Below are 7,903 nucleotides of genomic sequence, written 5' to 3'. Positions count from 1 at the left end.
CAAAATAATAAACTAGTCGTAAAAACGAAACACTCTCACACAAATAACATTTAGGTGCATTATTATTGAAAACTATTTCCATTATTTGTAGAATGCAACATGTGCGTGTCTATTATTTGTCGAATGCGTTATATGTTGATTTGCATATGTTGCAAATTTCAATTGGTATTTATTAGTGATGTGCCAAGTCGAATCAAGTGATTCGAATCATTCGAATCAAGCCTTTAACGACTTGATTCGAATCAGATTTTACTTGATTCGAATCAACTCGTATCAAGCCGCGAAATATTTACTGTGATAAAACATGTGTGAACACAAATTTTCATAAATATAAAAAAAATGTTTTAATTTAATTCAATATTATAATAATATAAATAATAATAATAATAAATATAAAAAATAATAATAATAAATATAAAAAATAAATCTTGAATTAAATCATGCGAGTCACCCGCCTTTAATACGCTTAAATGTATCACCCGACTCCAATTTATATGACTTTAACCGCATTCAAGTCGATATGAATTCATCCGAGTTCCTATGACTCAAACCGACTTATCCCGACTTCAAGTCGTTATGAATTGATTCGAGTTCCTAAGACTCAAACCGACTTATCCCGACTTCAAGTCGTTATGAATTGATTCGAGTTCCTATGACTCAAACCGACTTATCCCGACTTCAAGTCGGTATGAATTTATCCGAGTTCATATGACTCAAACCGACTTATCCCGACTTGAGTTCGAAACATGTGTCCGTGTTTAGCGTATCGACTTATGGAGATGCAGTGCGTATGGGTCTTGAGTGTTTGTTTATTTTTGACTAAGCGCTGAGAGCAAATTTGTTCATGAAATATCAAAAACTCATTTAGATAATAAATACGCGATTTAGATTTCAATTATTATCAAAATAAACTACACAACGAGTTTTATACACATACAAAATTATTATATTTTAATTATGCAAGTAATGGCAAATTCACACAAATGAAATAATATCAATCTTTACAGTAGTGGATTGAATTTTAAGTCATTCGTAAGACGTTAGATTAGATCTAAACAATCAATAATATACACATGCATTCGTTCAACGTAAGATTAAGAATATTGTTTTATATGCTTTAGTGATAGAGAAGTGTTTGGTTATATTTTACTGTAAATTCACTTGAAAGATTAGTTATATTTGTAGCTAGTTTATTATTATATATATAGTATAAATGTATTCATCTCTGCACTTTTTGGAATTAATTGCTTACTAAATTAATTATTTCACTTATAAAATTATTAAAATGATATTATTTCTTCTCTTAAATTATAATTGTTCATATATGAACTTGATTCGAATTGATTCGAATCATGATTCGAATCAGGTTTTTTTCTGATTCGAATCACTCGAATCAGGAAATTTTCGAGTCGGCACATCACTAGTATTTATTATACAATTCACAAAATTCGTAAAAACATTTAATTAATCTTAAGTATAGGAATACCTTATTACAAGCATATACCTGTAACACCTAATTTTAGACAACTTTGTCAGAAACTTAAGACATAATAACTTCCAACCTTATGTCAAAAATATTTATTTTTTTATCCTTATTCACCAATTTAGAAAAACTGGCTAATGATATATTTGGAATAAATCTATGCACAAAATTTAGCCATACAGCATATGAATCGATAAAACTACATTGTTGCAGATGTAATAAATGTGATTAAAAACATTATTTGTGCAATGGCTGCAATGTAAACAGAATTCAGAAAGCCGAATTGTTGGCCGTGTAATAATTCAATATAATAAAAAAAATGAGATTAACTATAGAAAATAAAGTCTTCGCTTACACAAAAAAGTAATGGAAGCAATTTCCAATTGATATTTTTTCAACAAACTAATAATATCTGTAATTAAATTAATTATAGTGCACAAACATACACTTGTATGTCCTAAAAGCGCGGCTCATAATTTCAAACTTCAATGATTTGTTATAATTCACCCACTTTTTGTGGGCCTCTAATGTTTTAGAATGTAATAATAATAATAAAAAACATACACAAAGATGTTCTAAATTTTGGCACCAAGTGTCGCAATGGTTCTCCTAATGCATACGACATGAAGACATGCTTTAGTACCTATATTAAATTGAAAATATTGATAAAAAAATATATTTATAAGTTAACATAGCCCTTGCAGGCACTGTTGTGAAAAGCAGTATGTAAAAATGAGCATGATAAAATTTCATTGTAGAACACTGAACATAATAGAATCTTCCACGCTGCATTTCCATGATCGAGTTACAGTTTTCAGCTCACGGACCTGCTGCCTTCGGAAAAAGTACCTTTTATAAAAAAAATATATATATATAAAAATTTTAAATAAACAAATATATGATGGTGTTTTATTTATAATAAAAATATAAGATGTAAGAAAATAATAAATATGTTAAGAAAAGAATATATAATATGTAGCAAAAAATTATTGTACATATATAATACTAACAACAAGTAGATACTAAAAGTTATGACAAGTACATATTTAAAAAATCGTTTAAATAAGTAAGAATACTTTACTAATTAGAGTTTCAAAATAACATTATTGAATAACTAACAGATTTTATTCAAATATCTGGATAAGTAAATATTACACGAATAAAAATGTTTATTTTCATACTAAAAACTATTTTTGTTATTTGCCAATCGAATGCATCATACGCTAATCTGCATATATTAGAATATTTCAATTGCTATTTAGTATACAATTTATGAAAATGTATAAAAATAAAACAGTAGAAATGCTAAATATAAAGATGTCGTCAGAGTTATACGTGTTGATACGTCATCCAATTACATACAAACATCTTTTAAATATCAAAATGAAATCATAATCGATGTGCTTATGATTCTAAACTAGTGGTGTTTGGCATCGTGCCTATCGGGCAAATTGCTAGAACTTCCCGCAGCGTATCGAAATATTCGAGGAATTTAAATGTTTTCAAATAGATTATTATAAATACTGTTTCATTGTATAATAATTGTAAGAAGTATATAAACTGAATTTGAACTGAACTTTAAAGTATATAAGTGAGTTTTAGAAATTAAAATAAATACAAAAAAAATTTTGAAGAAAAAAAAAATTGAAAAAAAAATCTTTGAAACAAAAAATTCTTTCCAGAAGCAATTAATTTGTTTAAACAAGCTGAAAGTTTTTTAATCATTCAAATCGGAAGCACTCTCAAAAACTGCAGTTTTTTGTATATTTAGCTTTGTATCTTCGAAATGGCTAGACCTGCCTTTGCCAAAAACTAATCAGCACATCTCCCTATCAATAGGAATCGATTGTTTTTTAAACCATATAATATAGAATATTTCAGAGTTGTTTTACTTATAGATATTTATAGCTGTTGCAAATGATTTTTAGTTGTTATTTGAGAGTTACAAATGATTTTCAATTGATTGTTGAAATAGCTTGACTATATTAAAGTCACATATGCAATACCAAATGCACAAAAATTAATAAATCTGCCATAGCAAGATTTGACAATAAATTTTAAATTCATATTCAAAATATATAGGAAACATTACATATTTAATTATTGGCCTTGTCTATTGAAAGTCATCGAATACGATAAAAATATTTCAATTCTCCGAAATATATTAGTCTCATTCGATGCGAAGATGAGTGAGTAGAAAGTATTTTCATATCCTAAAATATTCAAAATGACCCAAATCGTAATTAAAATATACGAGTAATAAATCCGACTTATGTACGCAAACAATAATTTCCCCTTCGGCGAGGTTAAGCACACATTTAAAAACACACACACACACACGCACATATATATATATATATATATATATATATATATATATATATATATATGTGTGTGTGTGTGTTTTTAAATGTATGCTTAACCTCGCACACATTATATATATATATATATATATATATATATATATATATATATATGTAAACATAAATAGGTATCCTATGTATAACACAATATTTCTATAACACGCTTCAAGAATTGAGAATATTTCCTCTCATAATACGGTTTGCCAATAACTTTTATGATATGACAGCTAATAAAAGTATATTTTATTTGACATAAAACTAGTGAAATAAAAAAAACATTCAGTAATTTTGAGGATTATGGATAATTAACATCTATTCAAAAAGGTTCCTCATTAGTAATTCTTTTAAACATTGATAAATAAATGAAATTTAATTGCTGTGATATGAAGAACTCAAGAAATGTGATAAAACGAGCGCAGGAGATATCCTCATATTTTTCAATCGAACGAGAACAAATAGGTACTCATATCCGTTAAATGAATATCTTTAAAAAGCACTTCACAAGTGCTTAGCATCATATATAGAAATTTTTAAAGATCCTTCTACTAATAGCAAATGATAGGAAGAAACAGATATATTTCTCGGCTTACTCGTATATCTTGCTTCTTGTCCCCACGAAAACCGGCGTTAGACATTACTTTAAGGGGGGGAGGATCTAGAATGCTATGATTCTCTCTTTTGACTATACTTTCCATCTCGTAAGTCCCATTCGATCTTCTTCTTGCCGAAGATCGCAAATCTTTTAAAACTGTGTGTATATATGTAATACATTTTGTAGCTTTATGTAACACACAAAGAACTTAACAAGTACGTCAATTTGTATTTGATCCTTGGAATGCTCATTAAGACAAATACCGCAAAAATATCGAGAATAGTAAAAACACACGAAACGGATGCTGCTTTTCGAGTTCTGGCAGAAGAGCCTAGTTTTCCCGAGAAGCATTTGATCACGGCGCGGTTAAAAATAATTCAATGGCGTTCGAGTTAATCCTACGCTGAAAGTTCTTGATCATTATAGTATACTTTAGTCTCTAACAAGCAACATGTCGCTCATTAATCCGCAGTTCGATTCATACATACGCTGTGATTTGTTTTATTCATAAAAAATACAATCGTGTTCGTGTTCCATGATTATGGAATCGAATAATTTTGTGACAGTGTTTAATAGTGACATTCAAACGATATAGTTTAATACAAGGTTGGTTTCTAAGTGAAGCTAAGAAAAATTATATTGAAATACACAGTATTATATTCACCTGAATAAATTGGATTTTGTGAAGTGCTACCATCCATATTGTGATGCTTTTATAAAACAGCAAACAGGCGAATAAAATTCGTATTTGTATATAAATTTTTGCGATACCACTATAATATACTATATATATATATATATATATATATATATATATATATATATATGTATATATATATGATGATAGCTTTGACGACGTTAATACATATTTGAAGTATTTTGCAGCCCAATCGTCGAATTAAAAAAAGTTTAAAATAGATAGAAAGATAAAAATTATTCTTTTATTAATTATAGTTATGATATTCTTTTACAAAAGTTTAGTAGTCAATAAATTTTATATATATTTTTTTGCTTTTTTCCTGGTTTGATTACTGAATGATGACACACGATAAGTGTCGAAACGTTTAATGGAATAAAAAATGTTTTTTAATCGTTGTTTAATTCAGCGATTGGGCTGCAAAATACTTTAATATATATATACATATATAAATAGATATGTATATTATCATATCTGTATATATATGTCATGGATTTGTAAATATTGTGTGGAGTTTCAAACAAAATTCCATTTTTTTTTAATTTTTTAAAAAAAAATTATTTTATCATCAACTAATTATGTTCTATCTTCATGATATATGTCAACAAATATAATCTTCATTTGATATAAATAATCCAAAACAACATACTTGGGAAAAAAATTAAAGGTTATTTTAATTTTATGTGCATAAGTTTCAAAACCTACTAATTTTAATTTTTTCTTAAGTATATTGTTTTAGTTTGTTTATATCTAATCAAGATCAAATTTCTTGACAGATGTCCTGAAGATTGAACTTACGTAGTTCCGAAACGTCGATGATAAATAAAAATGTCTTCAAAAAACTTTTTGGTTTTTATAGCAGTTGAATTTTTAAAATCTCTTTAAAAAACTTTTTGATTTGTTATTGCAATTGGATTCTTTGTTTAAAACTCTATATATATATATATATATATATATCATATATATATATATATATATATATATATATATATATATATATATATGAGTGTGTGTATATATGTGTGCAGATTTTGCGAACTATTGGGCAACTATCCAACATTGTGTTTAAAATGAACTAAATTACTTAGTAAATTTTAAACTTAATAATTTATATACGTTTCAAAATTAATTTGATTTCTACTATTTTTAATCAAACTTTAACGTTTTTCAAAATAAAATATAAATGAATTGGAAAAAAACAATACAACGATTTGAACAAAAATATACCTTGAAGAAAATATATTTTAGATTGTCCACCACCATTGTATTTTGATTTGCACCTGTTTGGATTATTTTTAAATATTAATTAGCTTTTTTGTATTTATAATCATAATTCATTTTTTAACATTTTATACTGTAGTTTTATTGTTTTCAAATGCAATAAAAATTAATTTCAAAACTGAACTGAACTAAAATATACCTTAAGAAAATATATTTTAGATTGTCCACCGCCGTTGAAATTTGATCTGCACCTGTTCGAATATATTTTCAAATAGTAATTAATTTTTTAATATTATGATCATAATTCATTCTTAAACTTTTTATACTTAAGTTTTATTGTTTATAAATGCAATATAAATTAATTTTAGAACGAATATAGGATAACCTTTTATGAATATTTTCCATATTTGAATTCATTTTGAAACATAATACATTTTATGATTTGACGATGGTGTAAATGAAGAACCTAATTTTTTTCCTTGTTATTAATAAATAATTAAAAATTCTATCCGAGATCGATTCCAGAATTCTCAGAATAAAACTTATTTAAAAAAGATGAAGCGATTGCAAACTAATACTAAAAAAATAACTAAAGGCCAATTAATATATAATAAATTCAGTATTAAATTTAGTTTAAAATTTTAACTTAGTTTAAATATTTACCAAAATTTTCTTATTATTTTGAAAATTTTAAAATTGAATAGTCTCAAATATTTCACTTCAAACATAAAAAGCTATTATTACTTGCAATGAGTCTTCAAATTTTCCATCTTTCAAATTTGCGCAGTCGCCGCGCTGCTGGCAGCCTGGTTAGGTGACCAGTACGAATTTAGCTATGTATCAGAATACAACAAGAATCAGAAAATAGTTTCAGTTATTACCGATTTATCTTTGAAATTTTTAAATTTAATTGAAAATGTAGTAAATTTAAAATATTCAGGTGAGATTTTCTGGATAAGATGATTGTGTTAAGTTTCAGGTGCAACAAAACATTTTTGAAGGTTAAGATGAAAGTGAAATGTGAATTCAAAAGTTATGCAATATTAAGTCAAATGCAAAAGATTATATTTTTTTAAATTTGACTGTTTCACGACTGTTCTATAATGTTCGTGGTATAAAATATTTTTTATATAGGTGAAGTACATAAAATAATAATGTTTTTCCGCCATTCACAATATTTCGTTACACTTGCACCAGCGATTTTGCCCTTAAATTAGCATACTAATTCCATTTTTTACTAATATAAACATACGTGGTAGTGCCTTTGACCTCGAAACCACAAGGTTCCAAATTACAAATACGCGTTGCGGGCTAACTGAAATCAGGCAGTATTGATATCCATTTGCAATTAAAAATTAGCATAAAAAATAGTTATACGAATGAGAATAGCTAAGGCAATACTGCAATGAAGTATATAAAAGTTGAATAGTACTGTCTAAAAAATAAAAATTATATTTGTAAAAAAAATCATCCTCAAATTTCAATGAATATGTGGAATAGTGGAATGTCAAGTAGATAAAAAATAATGTTTGTATCGCGAGGCAAAA

General features: G+C 26.5%; 1 protein-coding gene across 1 annotated transcript in view; it reads left to right on the top strand.

Moving 5' to 3' along the window:
* Positions 1-4,870: 4,870 nt before the first annotated feature.
* LOC113386981 (RING finger protein nhl-1) overlaps positions 4,871-7,903 on the top strand; it is a 37,883-nt gene continuing 34,850 nt past the window's right edge. Inside the window, exon 1 of the mRNA XM_026624739.1 lies at positions 4,871-5,044. The gene's annotated coding sequence lies outside the window, so the exon portion shown is untranslated. The remainder of the gene's footprint in view (positions 5,045-7,903) is intronic.

The sequence above is a fragment of the Ctenocephalides felis genome, unplaced genomic scaffold (genome assembly GCF_003426905.1).
Source record: "Ctenocephalides felis isolate EL2017-DRISC unplaced genomic scaffold, ASM342690v1 CF-g0.4_SCAFFOLD_03571, whole genome shotgun sequence".
Lineage (NCBI taxonomy): Eukaryota > Metazoa > Arthropoda > Insecta > Siphonaptera > Pulicidae > Ctenocephalides > Ctenocephalides felis.
This window is presented reverse-complemented; position numbering and strand designations above follow the sequence as displayed.